Source organism: Rattus norvegicus, chromosome X (genome assembly GCF_036323735.1).
Source record: "Rattus norvegicus strain BN/NHsdMcwi chromosome X, GRCr8, whole genome shotgun sequence".
In the NCBI taxonomy this organism is placed as follows: domain Eukaryota; kingdom Metazoa; phylum Chordata; class Mammalia; order Rodentia; family Muridae; genus Rattus; species Rattus norvegicus.
In genome coordinates this window covers 47,599,771-47,615,152 of record NC_086039.1, presented here as the reverse complement: position 1 = coordinate 47,615,152, position 15,382 = coordinate 47,599,771, and the positions used below count along the sequence as shown (strand labels likewise).

The following is a 15,382-nucleotide window of genomic DNA, read 5'->3' as shown; positions in this document are numbered from 1 at the left end:
CACCTTAACTCAAAAACATGCTGTCCTTGGTTTTGTGCTCCATAGAAGAACATGATCAAGTAAAGTTTGTATGCATTGTTTATTTTTTATTCTGAGTAACATCTGAAATTAGATGTTATCTTCAGTAACTGAGTTGTATTTTTGTTAAAAGTATTTGAACATTTTAATTATATTTCAATATATAAAGTAAGACATTACTTGAATTTTTAGTTTTCTTCATTCTTTAATAACCATTTGATATTGGTTGGCTCAATCATTTGCTACCTCTCATAAGGAACAATTATACATTTTCCTACCATAATGTAAAAATGAGAATTTTGTGTTATAAAATTTATCTTCTAAAATGCTTGTAAATTTAGAAAATGAGGGGAGGGTGTCTGTGTGTGTGTTGGGGTAAGCAAGGCACCAACCAGTTACAAGAAATAAAGGTGACATTTCAGTCAATGTCTTGGTCTAAACCTGATTTTATAGGATTCACTGGAACTTAAATTATACCAAAAGGTGGGTTTGTTTGTTTCCTTGCTTTGTTTCTCTAGGCAAGAAAACAATGATTGCATAATCTCACACTATATGGGCACTAACTATGGGCCTGTCTACAAAAAACAGATTATCAGTCACTTTACACTTTAAACAGCTCTAGTGTTCTACCTAAAGTTTTCTGAACAAGAGTGGAGATACCCACAAGCATGTGGAAGATGGAGAATAGTAGTAGCTGGGGTAAAATAGATTATAGGGAATTTTCTAGTATCATCTTTGTCTTTCCTTTTCATTTCAGCAATCATTGCTAAAATATTATTTTTTTAATTCTATAATGATGATGATATTATGAATCTACTTTAATTTTATTTTGTATTCATTAGTTAATAGAAAAATGGTCGATGAATAGGATTATTCTTGGTTTATATTCACTGTGCATTATACTGGGTTTATAAATTTTTTTTCATACAAACATATAAAATAGTATGGCCATGTTTCCCCAGTTAATACAATTTTTGGCTCAACAAATTCTATAGCAGAAATGTACACTAAGCAGAAACAATTTTTATTTAAATAAATTTTATGTTTCATGTACTATGAGATAAGAACATGAAGTAATTGTATATATGTATAATTTTCAATTGTTTCAATAACAAAATAGCATAAGCGTAATGTCTTAAGACAAATATCATGCATTATCTCACAGATCTGTAAGTCTAACTTACAGCATGAGAGTTCTGAATTTTTGTACAAGTCCCACAAGATGATAGGTTGTTAACTAAGCCTGACTAGAGCATAATTCCTAACTAGAGTATAGTATCCAATCCTGGAAACTGGTGGCCATAGTGTCTCATACCTGTGAGGCATGGGTAGCTGAAGGAGATTTCCACTAGTTTGATGTCAGAGACTCCATCAAAAAGAACTAAAATAACAAAGAAAATAGCATTACTAAAATGTATTTGCTGAGATCAAGGAATTTTTCTCATGTGTTTATCTGCATGACCGTCATTTCATTAAAAATTTTTAACAAGTCCCAAATACTACCCCTCTAACAGAAACACCTACTCCCTTCTTCCCACCAATGCTTATTATGTAACAAACATAAATTATGTTCTATATTTCTATCATTCTATCCTCTGGAGACTGTTATAAAACATGGAATCTTAAGTGTATAGGAACTTTTGAAAACGAGTTTGTTTTTACTCAGTAGGATGGCCTTGAGCTCCATACAATTTGGCTTTATATCGTTTGTCTCTTCTTGTCCCATGGTCTGAATGTCCCAGATTTTACTGAAACATTTGTCTGCATGTACCAACATTTTGTCTCTTCTTATCTCATGGTATGAATGTCCTACAGTTTGCTAAATCATTCGCCCATTGTTGAAATATCTTGCTTGTTTCTACTTTGTGCTTTTATAAACAAAGTTTCCACGAACAATTATGTAGAAGATTTTTTTCTTTGCAGATATAAGGTCTTATTTTCTGGGCTAAGCGTACAGAACTGCAACTGCTGTGCTGCTTGGTGAGTTGATGTTTGAAGTTTGCTTCATCATTTTAAAAGTTCCAACTATTTTTACTGAACAATATTATATTTCTGACATTTATTGGTAATCTAATTTCTTTGTACTATTATTGACTATTTGGCATTATATCTTTATTATTTATTTACATTTAATATCCATGCTGTGGCATTTCATAATTGTTGTTAATTATCAATTATCTGCTATTTAATAGAGTTGTATTTCTTTCCATGTGTCTATTTTCTGGCTATATATCTTCTTCAGTAAAATGTTGCTGTTGGCTTTTGCCTTTTTTGCCACGAGGAAGGGTGTGGGTAGTGAAGCTTGGCCTAGAACATATACAATAGCTCAGGCTAAGCACTCACTCAACTACACTCCCATTTTAATTTGTTGTTTTCCCTCTTCCATTTTAAGGGTTTTTCTAAAACATAGCTTAGAAACATCTTTACACAACCAGTTGATTTTATTTTGTGTTGAGAAGACTAAGCAAAAAATTGGTTCTAATAATAATGAAGTCTTTGTTAACAATTGTATGGGGTATGTTTATGGTATATGTCTAAAAACTCTTCATCAAATCAAAGGTCCTCAAAATATTGTCCTATATTGTCTTGGAAAAGCTTTGTAATTTAATGCTTTACATGGATATACATGCTGTTTCAATTTAATTATATAAAAGATGTAAGGGTTAAGCTACAATTCAGTTTTTTTTCTCTAATGGATCTTCAATACTGAATTGTTATAAAAATCCACCTCTCTGAATTGATAATGCCTTTCTTTCTTACTTTTTAAATGTTTTTATTAGTACTTTATTATAATTTTTCACTGTTAATCCTCTGAAAATTTCACACATACATATAATTACTGATCATTACTACCTCACATTCTCCATCTCCATCTTCTCCCAGGAAACCTCCATGTCTCCTTTCCAACTGCATTTCCTCCGTTTATAAATATCTATTTTCAAGCCCACTGACTCCAAGTAGTGCTGTTCATATGGCTGTGAGTTTATCTACTGGTATATGGGGAATCTATCATTGCCCATGTCTGAGAAAAAGAGAGATTTTCCTTCCCCTGAAGCCATCAATTGGCAAGCTTCCCAGCTAGGGTGGAGTGTCATGAGGCCTTCCACTATCCATGTATCCATGCTGGAATCTTTTTTTTTTTTTTGGTTCTTTTTTTCGGAGCTGGGGACCGAACCCAGGGCCTTGCGCTTCCTAGGTAAGCACTCTACCACTGAGCTAAATCCCCAGCCCCCATGCTGGAATCTTTATTGGCTAATATTACATAAGTCTTGTGCAAGTAATCACAGCTTCTGTAAGAAGGAGTATGTAACAGACATGTCATGTCAAGATAACATTTTACAGCTTTTCTCCTATCCTGTACTACAGTTGTCAAATATTACCATACTTTCTAGAGGTATCTCTATAGTGTCCTATTTTTCATATTCATGTTGTGTCTGTTTAGTTACCATTATCTCTCTGCATGTTCTCTCTCCCTCCTGCTCCATCCCTTCTTCCCCCATTCCTCCATTTCTCTTTGGCAGCCCCTAGATCGCAATGTGTATCAAAGCCATCTTTTTGTCTGTGTACATGTCTATATATCCGTGGGAATGTTAAAAGAGATGAATGTGAGTATGGTAAGGAGAAGAAATATGAAAGAGCAGGGGTAGAAAATTGAATATGTGTACATGGGCGCTTAAGGGAGACAACTGTGATATGGGAGTGGACAAATGGGGCAAGAAAGATAAACAATTGGATAAGGAGAAGAGATGGTCAATGAAACCAGCTTGAATTTCACCATGTAGTACAGGCTATAATCAAATTTGGATTCATCATTCTTTTCTCTTTATGTGTTACAATCCCAGGTATATACCAATATGCACTGCTACAAGATTGTTACTATACATTCTTAATGAAGTCATCATTTCATCATCACATATATCTTTATGAATATATATTGACAGAATATAATCTGACTATGTAGATTGTCTGTTACTATAACTAAGCAAGTTTTTTTTGAAATGGAATATTTCCATTTTCTGTTGGTACTATAAAAATCATCATAAATATTAGAAACTTGAAACAATATATTATTATTTTATAATTTGTGGAAATTAGATGAACTACAGGAATCTCTTCATATTAAAATGGTCGTAGCGGTAGAGATGCAAATCATAGTGAATCATTTGAATAATAATCTGCTTTGAAACTCTTCTAGATTGTTTGCTGAATTAAATTCCTCGAAGTTGGCAGAGAAAGATAATTTCCTTTTCAGTCATCAAACAGGTAAAACCTTTGGCTCCTTATTTTTTTTTCTGTCTTAGGACAGAAGAAACCATATGATAATTTGACATATCTACTCTTATGAGTATTGGAAATCGGGGAGAAATAGAACCAGATGAGACAAATACATCACATTGATAAAAGAGCTTTGTCAGAAAGGTATGGGCCTTACTTAATATGAGGGATTAGGCCACTGGCCAAGAGAAGGAGAAAAAAACAGTAGTGAATCAGAAACTTTCAGTGAAAGTTAATGGATGTCTCAGTTTGAGTAGAGACAACAACAAATTGTTACTCTAGTACTGTGTCTGAAAATCCTTTTATTTTCTTTGTATCATATCTTAAAAGGTGACCAGCATCTGTTCCCATCTGCTGCCAGAGGAAGCAACTCTGATGATGACTGGCACTAATCTATGAGGATAGTAGGATATCATTTGGAGTTACTCTATTATTACTTTTTTAGATTCATAGTATTTGTTTGCTTTTACAGTAGGTCTCTTGGCTATCTCATTTCTGGTTCTTAGTTACCCAAACAGTATCTGGAATGGGTTCCTTCTTGAAGAGTAGGCCTTATGTCAAATTAGACCTGTGTTGCCTACTACCACAAGTTCAACCCTAACATATTTTGCAGGTAGTACAGATTATAGGTCAAAGGCTTTGTGCTGGGTTGGTGTTTATGTTTCTCTTTTTGTACCCTGCAAAGTACCTTCCTGCACTAAAGAAACTAGAATGTAGGGGTGAAGGATCCATTACATATCAGCTCAACTTCTCCATGTTCAATGAGTTGTATGGGTATTGTCCTCCACAAAAGAGCCCCATTGTCAGGTTTCAGAGAGCAGCTCTTTGTCTTAGCAATAGTCTAGTTATTTCAGGGATTTCCATGGGGCCCTGTGCCCAACAAATCAATTCAATTTAACTCATCCTACTAGTGAAAGTCTCATTTGGTGACAAGAGATGGCCTGTTGTGACGTTGCATACTCCATCATTAACAGACCCCAAGAATCACCTTCATATATTTTGGAAAAAATTTTCACTGCAGTAGATTCTCATATCATCTTTCAGATGCCCCTTAATTCCCATTCATTCCCCCAAATTCTTTCCCTCTACACTATATCTCCCCAACCAGATCCTCCCATTTCTATCCCCACCTTCCCCCACTCTGCAAGTAAAATCTATTCTATTCCCCTTCCCATGGAGATCCATGTGTCTCCCCCAGTCCCTTTCTTTTTATCTAACCATTCTGGTTCTATGAATTGTAGCTTGGTTATTATGTGTTTAACTGTTAATATACACTTATATGTGAATACATACCATATTTATCTTTCTGGGTCTTGGTTACCTCATTCAGGATGATATTTTTTGTAGTTCTATTTGCCTGCAAGTTTCATGATGTCATTTTTTAACCACTAAGTAATAAATACTCCATTGTATAAATTTAGCACATTTTTGTTTTTTTAAATTTACTTTCTATCCCCCTTTTTTAATTTTCTCTCATACATGACATTCAGACTGCAGTTTCTGTTTTTCTCCACTCCCTAGTCTCCCTGTCCCTCATCCCCTTTCCCCCAGGTCCATGGTCCCTCCACCTCCCCTCAGAAAGCAAGCAGAAATCCCATGGACATCAACTAAATGCAGAATAACAAGCAACAATAAGACCAGGCCCATATTCTAACCTCAAAGCCAATAGAGGAGGAGGAAAGGCATCCTGGTGGCAAACAAAAGAGTCAGAGAGAGCCTTGGCTTCTACTGTTACAAATCTCCCAAGAACACCAAGCTCTATAACAATAACAATATGTACAGAAGGCTTTGGTCAGATCCATGCAGGTTCCCTGAATTCTGTAAGCCTGCTTGAGTCTCAGTCCATTGATTCTGTGGGTGATGTTTTTGTGGTGTTCTTGAACCCTCTGGCTCCTCCAATTCCTCCTCTCTCTTCTCCATAGGACTCCCTGAGCTCCACCTAGTATTTTGCTGAGGGACTCTACATCTGTTCCCATGGAGCTGATTTACACAATATGATAGTATGTAATTTTCCTTTATTCATTCTTCAGTTTTGGGACATATGGGTTCTTTCCAGGTTCTGAGTATTAGGAATGAACCCACTATGCACATGGTTGAGCAAGCGTCCTTGTGGTAAGATGAGTTTGTTTTATACCCAAGACTGGTATAGCTGTGGCTAGAGGTAAGTTGATTACCATCATTCTGAGGAACCCTCACATTCATTTCCATAGTAGTTGTACAAGTATGTGCTCCCACAAGCAATGGAAAAATGTTTCCTTTGATGCACATCCTCACCATCATGAGCTGTCACCTGTTATTGATCTTTGCCATTCTGAAATGTGTAAGATGGAATCTCAAAGTAGTTTTGATTGGCTTTCACTAATGGCTAAGGATGTTGAACATGTCTTTAAATGTTACTTGGGCATTTGAGATTCCTCTATTGTGAATTCTCAGTATGCTCCATTTTTAATTGAATTATTTGTTCTTTGATATGTAATTATCTGAGTTTCTTTTAATATACTTTGGATAATAGATCTCTATTAGGTTTGGAGTTGGTTTTCCAATCTGTAAACTGAAACTTTGCCTGAATGATGTTGTCCTTTGTTCTACAGTAGCTTTGCAATTTCATCAGTATCATTGATTAATTGTGGATCTTAGTGCCTGCAGTTCAGGAAGTCATCTCCCAACCATACATGATTCAGAGAGAATCTAAATGGGATGTATCCATTAAATACCTATCCATAGAGCTCAGAGAATACCAGGGAGGAAGAACAGAAGTGTGTAAGAACCAGAACGGATGGAGGACACTAGGAGAATAAGGTCCACTGAAAGACTTAAGCAAGATGCATATGAACTCAGAGACAAAAACAGCTAACACATGGTCTACATGGATCTGTACCAGGTCCTCTACATATATATTATAGCTGTTAGCTTAGTGGGCTTCTTTTGGGGGGGTGGGGGACTCCTGAGTATGAGAACAAGTGGATCTCTGACTCTTGTGCTGTCTCTGGGGACATGTTTTCTCCTGTTGGGATGCCAAATAAATAACTTTAATACGATAGTTTTATCTCATCTTATTTTATTTTGAGATGTTTGGTTGCTGTTTCTTAGAGACATGCTCTTTTCTAATGAGAGAAAGCAAGTGAGTGTATCTAGAGGGAAGTGGTGGTGGGGGGTGAGAAAAAAACTAGAAGTAGAGAGAAGGGAAACTATAATCATTAATTGTTGCATGAAAAAAATAAACCTAATTTCAATAAAAGAAATAAAAATGATGACCATCAAAGATGCAGTCACTGATCAACAAAGGCACTGGAACTTTACATGGGCCCAAGGTGAATACCTTTAGTGCAGACTAAAAATCCAAAAGTAGGCCCAGATAGAGAAGTTCCCCACAGAACTGTTGATACCAGGTATCATATGACAGGAGTGTTTTGTTTTGTTTTGTTTTTGTTTTTTGTTTTTTTGTTTAATTTTTTATTAGATATATTTCTTTACTTACATTTCAAATTTATTCCCCTTCCCGGTTTCCTGTCCAGAAGCCCCTATCCCATGCTCCTTCACTCCCCCTACCCCATATGGGTATTCCCAACATACCTCCTCCTTACTGCTTACTGCCCCCCTTATTCCCCTGCACTGGGGGTCCAACCTTGGCAGAACCAAGGGCTTCCCCTTCCACTGGTGACCCAACAAGGCTATTCTCTGCTACATATGCAGTTGGAGCCCTGGGTCAATCCATGTATAGTCTTTTGATATTGTTTTTTATTTATTTATATTTTTTTTATTAACTTGAGTGTTTCTTATTTACATTTCGAGTGTTATTCCCTTTCCCAGTTTCCGGGCAAACATCCCCCTAATCCCTCCCCCTCCCCTTCCTTATGGGTGTTCCCCTCCCCATCCCCCCCATTGCCACCCTCCCCCCAACAATCTAGTTCACTGGGGGTTCAGTCTTAGCAGGACCAAGGGCTTCCCCTTCCACTGGTGATCTTACTAGAATATTCATTGCTACCTATGAGGTCAGAGTCCAGGGTCAGTCCATGTATAGTCCTTAGGTAGTGGCTTAGTCCCTGGAAGCTCTGGTTGCTTGGCATTGTTGTTCATAACGGGTCTCGGGCCCCTTCAAACTCTTCCAGTTCTTTCTCTGATTCTTTCAACGGGGGTCCCGTTCTCAGTTCAGTGGATTGCTGCTGGCATTCGCCTCTGTATTGCTGTATTCTGGCTGTGTCTCTCAGGAGCGATCTACATCCGGCTCCTGTCGGCCTGCACTTCTTTGCTTCATCTATCTTGTCTAATTGGATGGCTGTATATGTGTGGGCCACATGTGGGGCAGGCTCTGAATGGGTGTTTTTTCTGTGTCTGTTTTAATCTTTGCCTCTCTATTCCCTGCCAAGGGTATTCTTGTTCCCCTTTTAAAGAAGGAGTGAAGCATTCACATTTTGATCATCTGTCTTGAGGTTCATTTGTTCTAGGCAGCTAGGGTAATTCAAGCATTTGGACTAATAGCCACTTATCAATGGGTGCATACCATGTGTGTTTTTCTGTGATTGGGTTACCTCACTCAGGATGATATTTTCCAGTTCCAACCATTTGCCTACGAATTTCATAAAGTCATTGTTTTTGATAGCTGAGTAATATTCCATTGTGTAGATGTACCACATTTTCTGTATCCATTCCTCTGTTGAAGGGCATCTGGGTTCTTTCCACCTTCTGGCTATTATAAATAAGGCTGCGATGAACATAGTGGAGCACGTGTCTTTTTTATATGTTGGGCATCTTTTGGGTATATGCCCAAGAGAGGTATAGCTGGATCCTCAGGCAGTTCAATGTCCAATTTTCTGAGGAACCTCCAGACTGATTTCCAGAATGGTTGTACCAGTCTGCAATCCCACCAACAATGGAGGAGTGTTCCTCTTTCTCCACATCCTCGCCAGCATTTGCTGTCACCTGAGTTTTTGATCTTAGCCATTCTCACTGGTGTGAGGTGAAATCTCAGGGTTGTTTTGATTTGCATTTCCCTTATGACTAAAGATGTTGAACATTTCTTTAGGTGTTTCTCAGCCATTCGGCATTCCTCAGCTGTGAATTCTTTGTTTAGCTCTGAACCCCATTTTTTAATAGGGTCATTTGTCTCCCTGCGGTCTAACTTCTTGAGTTCTTTGTATATTTTGGATATAAGGCCTCTATCTGTTGTAGGATTGGTAAAGATGATAGGAGTTTCTAAAGCTTCCACAGAGTTATTGGTTGCTATTGCAGTGGAGACTGGGTCCTGCTTGCCACTACGAGACAGGAAAACTCAACTGGACAGTGGGGAAGAACATGGACTTCTTGAAGGCAATGAAAGACACCTTGAGTCCCTTTAATTGCAGAGTAAGGGGACCAATTTCAGAAGATGATCCTAAATGTTATCTCACAAGTCAATTCACTACAGACATCAGAGAAAAGTTTATCAGGGTTCAGGCAAGTTTAGATCTGCAGAATAAGCTCATAATGTCTTATTTCTTATGAATTTGTTCCCTCTGCCTGCATAAACATATTAACAAACATTTGGTGACTAGCAAGCAGTGGTGGAGCATGGCTTTATTTTCAGCACTTTGGAGACAGAGGTTTATTTGTACATGTCTATACATATGACATGAATGCATTAGTTCATATAAGCCAAGTCTACAATTTATGTTGACTTTTGAATGGCCAAGAATAGCAAATACCAGCTTTATTAACAAAGAAAGAAGAATTGGCTTATTATAAAAGGTATTCAAATTATTAAAATGTATACTAGTTAGGAGCTTGAAATGGTGTAAGAATAGATACAGGCAAACTATGGGAAGGCATGAACAAAGCTTGCAATAGATTCTATTCCAGAGCCTGAAGAAAGATCCAATTCAACTAACATTTTCATTTTCATATTTTAAATTTTTTTTTGATATCTAAATTCTGGAACTCTAAGGAAAAACATTCATGTGGCTTCAGTAATCTATGTATGTATGTATGTATGTATGTATGTATGTATGTATGTATATATGTATGTATGTATCTTTGCTTTATTTTCTTTTTTCTCTGTGCAACCTTGGCTGTCCTGAAACTTGTTCTGTGTACCAGAATGGCCTTGAACTCACAAAGGCCTGCCTGCCTCTGCCTACCAAGTCTTGAAATTAAAGACCTGCTCCACCACTGGCTGCTAGTCACCAAATGTTTGACAATATTTTTATGTAGGCAGAGGAAACCAATTCATAGGAAATAAAAGTATGTGAAAATAATAGATAAAATTTCTAAGGAATGAAGAAATCAGTGAAGTTCTAAATAGAGGAATATTTTGTTGACAGGTAGACTATTTAATTTTAATTCCCCTCAGGTTCGATTGTAAAAATACTGGAGTCATTTCATCACAAACACATTTAAGATTATATTAGTATATTTAGTTTTAAACACCAGATTTTTATAGTAATGTGGATGTTATATTTTATTTAACTTTATTTTTATTTTGTTTGCTGTCCCCAAGTGTTTACATATTGATTCTATGCTTTCAGGTCTTCTCATTATTAACTATTTATCATGAATATATTTTCTTCATATAAACTTATACATATAAATATACAAATTATATTAATGTGTTTTTCAAACATAACACATTTCATTTGTTTGCTAGTTTATTAAGAAGAAATATAATATTAACTAGAAAGATAATCTTCAATGCAGTATTTCCATGTTATGTATTATATTTCATATAGCTTTTCATAGATATCCTTTTCTGATTTGTTTACATACCTTTTAAACATGAATAAATAATGGTTGCTTGGTTTTGTTAACATATTTTTCTTAATGTGGCATTATATCCTATTAATGTAAGTATATAAATTTTTAGATGAAATAACATAAAATTAGGTTTTGAATTGACCTGTAATAGATTTATGTGTTGTAAAGATAGTTTTCAATCATGATTCTAATCAAAAGTATTCTCAAATAACAATATATTGATTTTAAGGATATCACCAGATTAAATTTGGTATGGTCTAACTTGTTTATTGAACATTCTAGAAATCTGTAACATTTGTCCTGTTTGTCAGTTCTTTAGTAATTTAAATATAAGGTACATAATTGTTCTAGAGTTCTTACACTTGTTCTGCCCTATTTGATTTTATATTTTATATATTTATAAATTCAATTTTATCCTATGTATTGCTTCGGCAAACACTAAATTTTGTGTGCAGATTTTAAAGACAATAATGTTTAAAATGCCTTCAATACATTAATAGATTTTAGTATAATGTCTGCAAATAAATTCTATTTGAGTTTAATGATAGTGTGGATTCTTCTAATTCATATTATCTTTGCCTACCTCTATTTTATATTAATTCCCTATATTCATAAAATGTTCAATGTAAATATTTGATAGGACATGTCTTTAGCCACTATTAAATCTTTTTTTTTTCCTTTTTCTTTTTTTTGGAGCTGGGAACCGAACCCAGGGCCTTGCGCTTCGCTTCCTAGGCAAGCGCTCTACCACTGAGCTAAATCCCCAGCCCCGCCACTATTAAATCTTAATACAAAAATTTTAAATAATTCTATACAATATATGAGTGTCATGGGTTTTTGTTTTGTTTTCTATTCCTTTTATGTTCTTTTTAGATTTATTTACTTTTTGTATATGAATTTTATATCTGCATATTAATTGTATGCACAATATGAGTTTGGTGACCCCAATGACCCGAAAATGGCAGCAAATCTTTTGAAACTGAACTTAGAGGTAATTATAGACCACCATATGGGTAATGTGAACCAAATTTAGGTATTCTGCAAGCAAAACAAGTGCTCTTAACCACTGAACTATCTCTCCAGTGCCTAAAACATATTTACTATAAATTGATTAGCTTATGAATTATTTTTCTCACTTCAATTCATGAATGTCTCTAAGTTAATTGGTTAATCTCCTTAAATTTGTATTTCATCTTTATTCGGATAAGTCCTTTATTAAATAATATTTGATACTAAATTTATAGATTCTCTGACATCTAAATGATAACTAGATCTTTTAAAAAAGAAGAATGAACTAGTTATGGTACCCATCACTCATGACAGTACATAGAATGTCTTATATATTGAGGTTTTTGTGCTCACTCTTACAATAAATTGAGCTTTATGTGTTTCCAATTTTCACTGCTATGTGTAGAACTTATTTTCTACCTTAATTCCTTATTTTTTTATTTACATTAATTAATTAATTAATTTTCATTGCATCCCTATTGCAGTCCCCACTCTCCTCCCAGTCTCCCCTTCATATGGTCACTGCCCACCTCTGCCTGACCTCTGAGAAGGGGGAGGTCCTCCATCAGTACCAACCCACTTGCCACATCAATTCACTGCAGGACTAGGCACATCCTCTCCCACTGATGCCAGACAAGATAGCACAATTAGAGGAACAGGATCTGTATATAGTCAACACAGTCAGGGTAAGCCTCCACTCCAGTTGTTGAGGAACCCACATGAAAACCAAGCTGCAAGTCTACTACATATATGCTGGGGGAGTTCTAGGTCTAGCCCATCCTCACTCTTTGGCAGTTCCATCTCTAAGAACCCCCAAGGGTCCACTTTAGTTGATTTTGTAGGCTTCTTGTGAAGTCCCTATCCCTTCCTCATAATAAAAGTGTATTATGTTAGGTTGCAATTTACTTTTTCTAATATGTCAATTATAATAATTAGAAAAATAATTAAAATATAAAAATATGAAATGTCATGATGTTCATTGAAGTCTGGGGGTAAAAATATATGTATAGTGCTAATCCTATTTTTCAAAACTAAACTTAGAAATAGCCCAGGGTGATAGGAAAAAGAAAACAAGTTAATGGAATGAATAATAAAGAGAGAAAATACTAAATGCAATGATGATCATCTATATATGGGAAATCACTAGCAAAAATGACCATACCTCATAAAATCATTATCTCAGTCTTCAACCTGTAAAAAGTATGTTTATAATAAAGTTTACACAAAGGAGTAAATATGGAAGATGAAAAGAATGAATAAATATATCAGTATATTTTGTAGATGATACTCCCCCACTATCATGGTACATGTCTACCTATTTATTCTACTATCCCTTCTCAAATTGTGGCCAAAGTTGACAATACAATTTCTGAAGCAATAGAGTAACTAGTCAAAACTTTGTTAGAAGGGAGAAGCTGCATTTCCCATTAATCTCTACCTATAAGATCAAAAAAGTTAAAGGCACAATGAAGAATCATTAAAAGAATGAACTAAAGATTATTACCATTATCAAAGAAAGACATATAAAGAAATCTGCCAGTGACTTACCATGGCTGTGTCTCCTTTGTAAATTACTACAGAGTGACTCTTGAGTCCAAACATCCTTTCAGATATACTTGCACAAGGGGCCAATCCCAGCCTAACAGAAATAAAATCCTAGGGCTTTTCAGAAGCCCATGTGATAAGGCAGAAGAAAAGGAACATCTCTGTTAGGGAACCCAGGAGCATGCGTATTAATGTTGCTGCAAACCGGATGTGACGTTACGAAGTGTGACTACCGAAGCTGGTATACAGAAAAGTTGAAAGAAGAAGAGTTGTCTCAGGTACTGCTGATTGTTAAAAATATGATTCTAAATAAGGGTATAGGGGGTTATACCACACTGAACAGAGACCTTCAAGGCACAGATGAGAATTTCGCTTTTGCCATTAGACCTCATCCAGCCTTCTTTGGCCTGGGATAAAATACAAATTTAGAGGTGTGATTTGACTTGGAGATCTTGCTTCAAACAAAGGACGTATCTATCCTTAGAAAGAACCTTTGGAGGAAATATTAAGGAATCTGCTTTTGCATGGTAATAGTGTAGCCAGGACAGTGTTTGGGGCAGGATGCACTGTGAGAAAACGGAGGCCTTAGTCAGATGAAATCAGTAATGGGTGCAACTAAGGGAGAATAGGAGGTTTAATGATTATAGAAGTCAAGATACTGCCCGAAGTGAATAGTTTGTGTTATGTCTGCTGGAAGTAGCCACAATATACTCTGATTTGGTTTGTTCAGTATACTTAATGTCTCAAAACGACATTTTAGTGTTTGTTGTTTTTAAAACAGATTTATTTAGCCAGGTGGTAGTGGCAAGTGCCTTTAATCACAGCACTTGAGGAGCAGAGGCAGGTGAGTTCAAGACTAGCCTCCTGTCCAGACTGAGTTCCAGGATAGCCTAGGTTGTTCCAAAGAGAAATCCTGTCTCGAAAACAAAACAAAAACCAAACCAAACAAAACAAAAAACAAGTCAAAAAAATCTTAATTATGTGTACTTTGTGTGTGTGTGTGTGTGTGTGTTTTGTTGATGTGTACTTTTATATGCATGGATGTCATATATATATATGAATATGTGTGTAGTTATCAGCAAATACCAAAAGAGATGTCAGATCTGGAAATAGAGCTACATAGGCCTTTTGCTCACAAACTCTATAGGTGCTAGGAAAAAACTACTCATTAACCACTGAATCATCACTCCAACATAGCTTTCCAGAGTTTATTAGAGAATTATGGTCTTTGGGGGAGGTGTTGAATGTTGTTTTTTAAAAATTTGTTTAACATTCATTGCTAGATATAATATGATTAGGTCAAATTTACCTCCCATTACCCAAACACTTAATTCTGCTCACATCTCTATCACCACTTTTCCCTCCCAACTTCTTGTTTTCCATTCTTTAAACTTTCCCATTTAACACTCCTCATTCTCTTTCAAATCCCTGGCCTCTCTTTTTGTTAATTACTGCAATATATATATATGCATTCCAAAACATATAATCTACTTAATCTCTGTGTTACTTGGTTTGTATGTTTTCAGCACTTACAGATTAGAATTGGAAAACCAATTAATACACTGTTCCCTGGGGAAGAGGATTTCTCTTGTGCAGCATTCCTTTATCACCTTAAGTTCTTTGTGTAATGGTGGGGCCTCATAGGCTTTTCTTCACTCACTTCTGTATGTCTTTTGGTGTCATCCTTATTCAGCTCATGTTGAGCAGTCATATTGGTGAGAATTATGGCTCTCTGACATTAGTAAGAGATAAAATCCTACAGAAAACTCTCTGATCCTCTAACTCTTAGAGTCTTTTTTCCCCTCCTCCA

General features: G+C 35.8%; 1 protein-coding gene across 5 annotated transcripts in view; it reads left to right on the top strand.

Annotated features, from left to right (window-relative positions):
• Positions 1 to 15,382, top strand: part of Mageb16 (MAGE family member B16) — an 84,422-nt gene that overhangs the window by 50,021 nt on the left and 19,019 nt on the right. For 2 of the 5 annotated variants that reach the window (XM_063280034.1, XM_063280033.1), the window contains exons 2-3: positions 1,942 to 1,998; positions 4,214 to 4,281. The gene's annotated coding sequence lies outside the window, so the exon portion shown is untranslated. Of the gene's footprint in view, positions 1 to 1,941; positions 1,999 to 4,213; positions 4,282 to 6,215; positions 6,294 to 15,382 lie in introns of those variants that run through there. The other 3 variants (XM_063280035.1, XM_006256977.5, NM_001025013.1) reach the window with 3 other exon arrangements.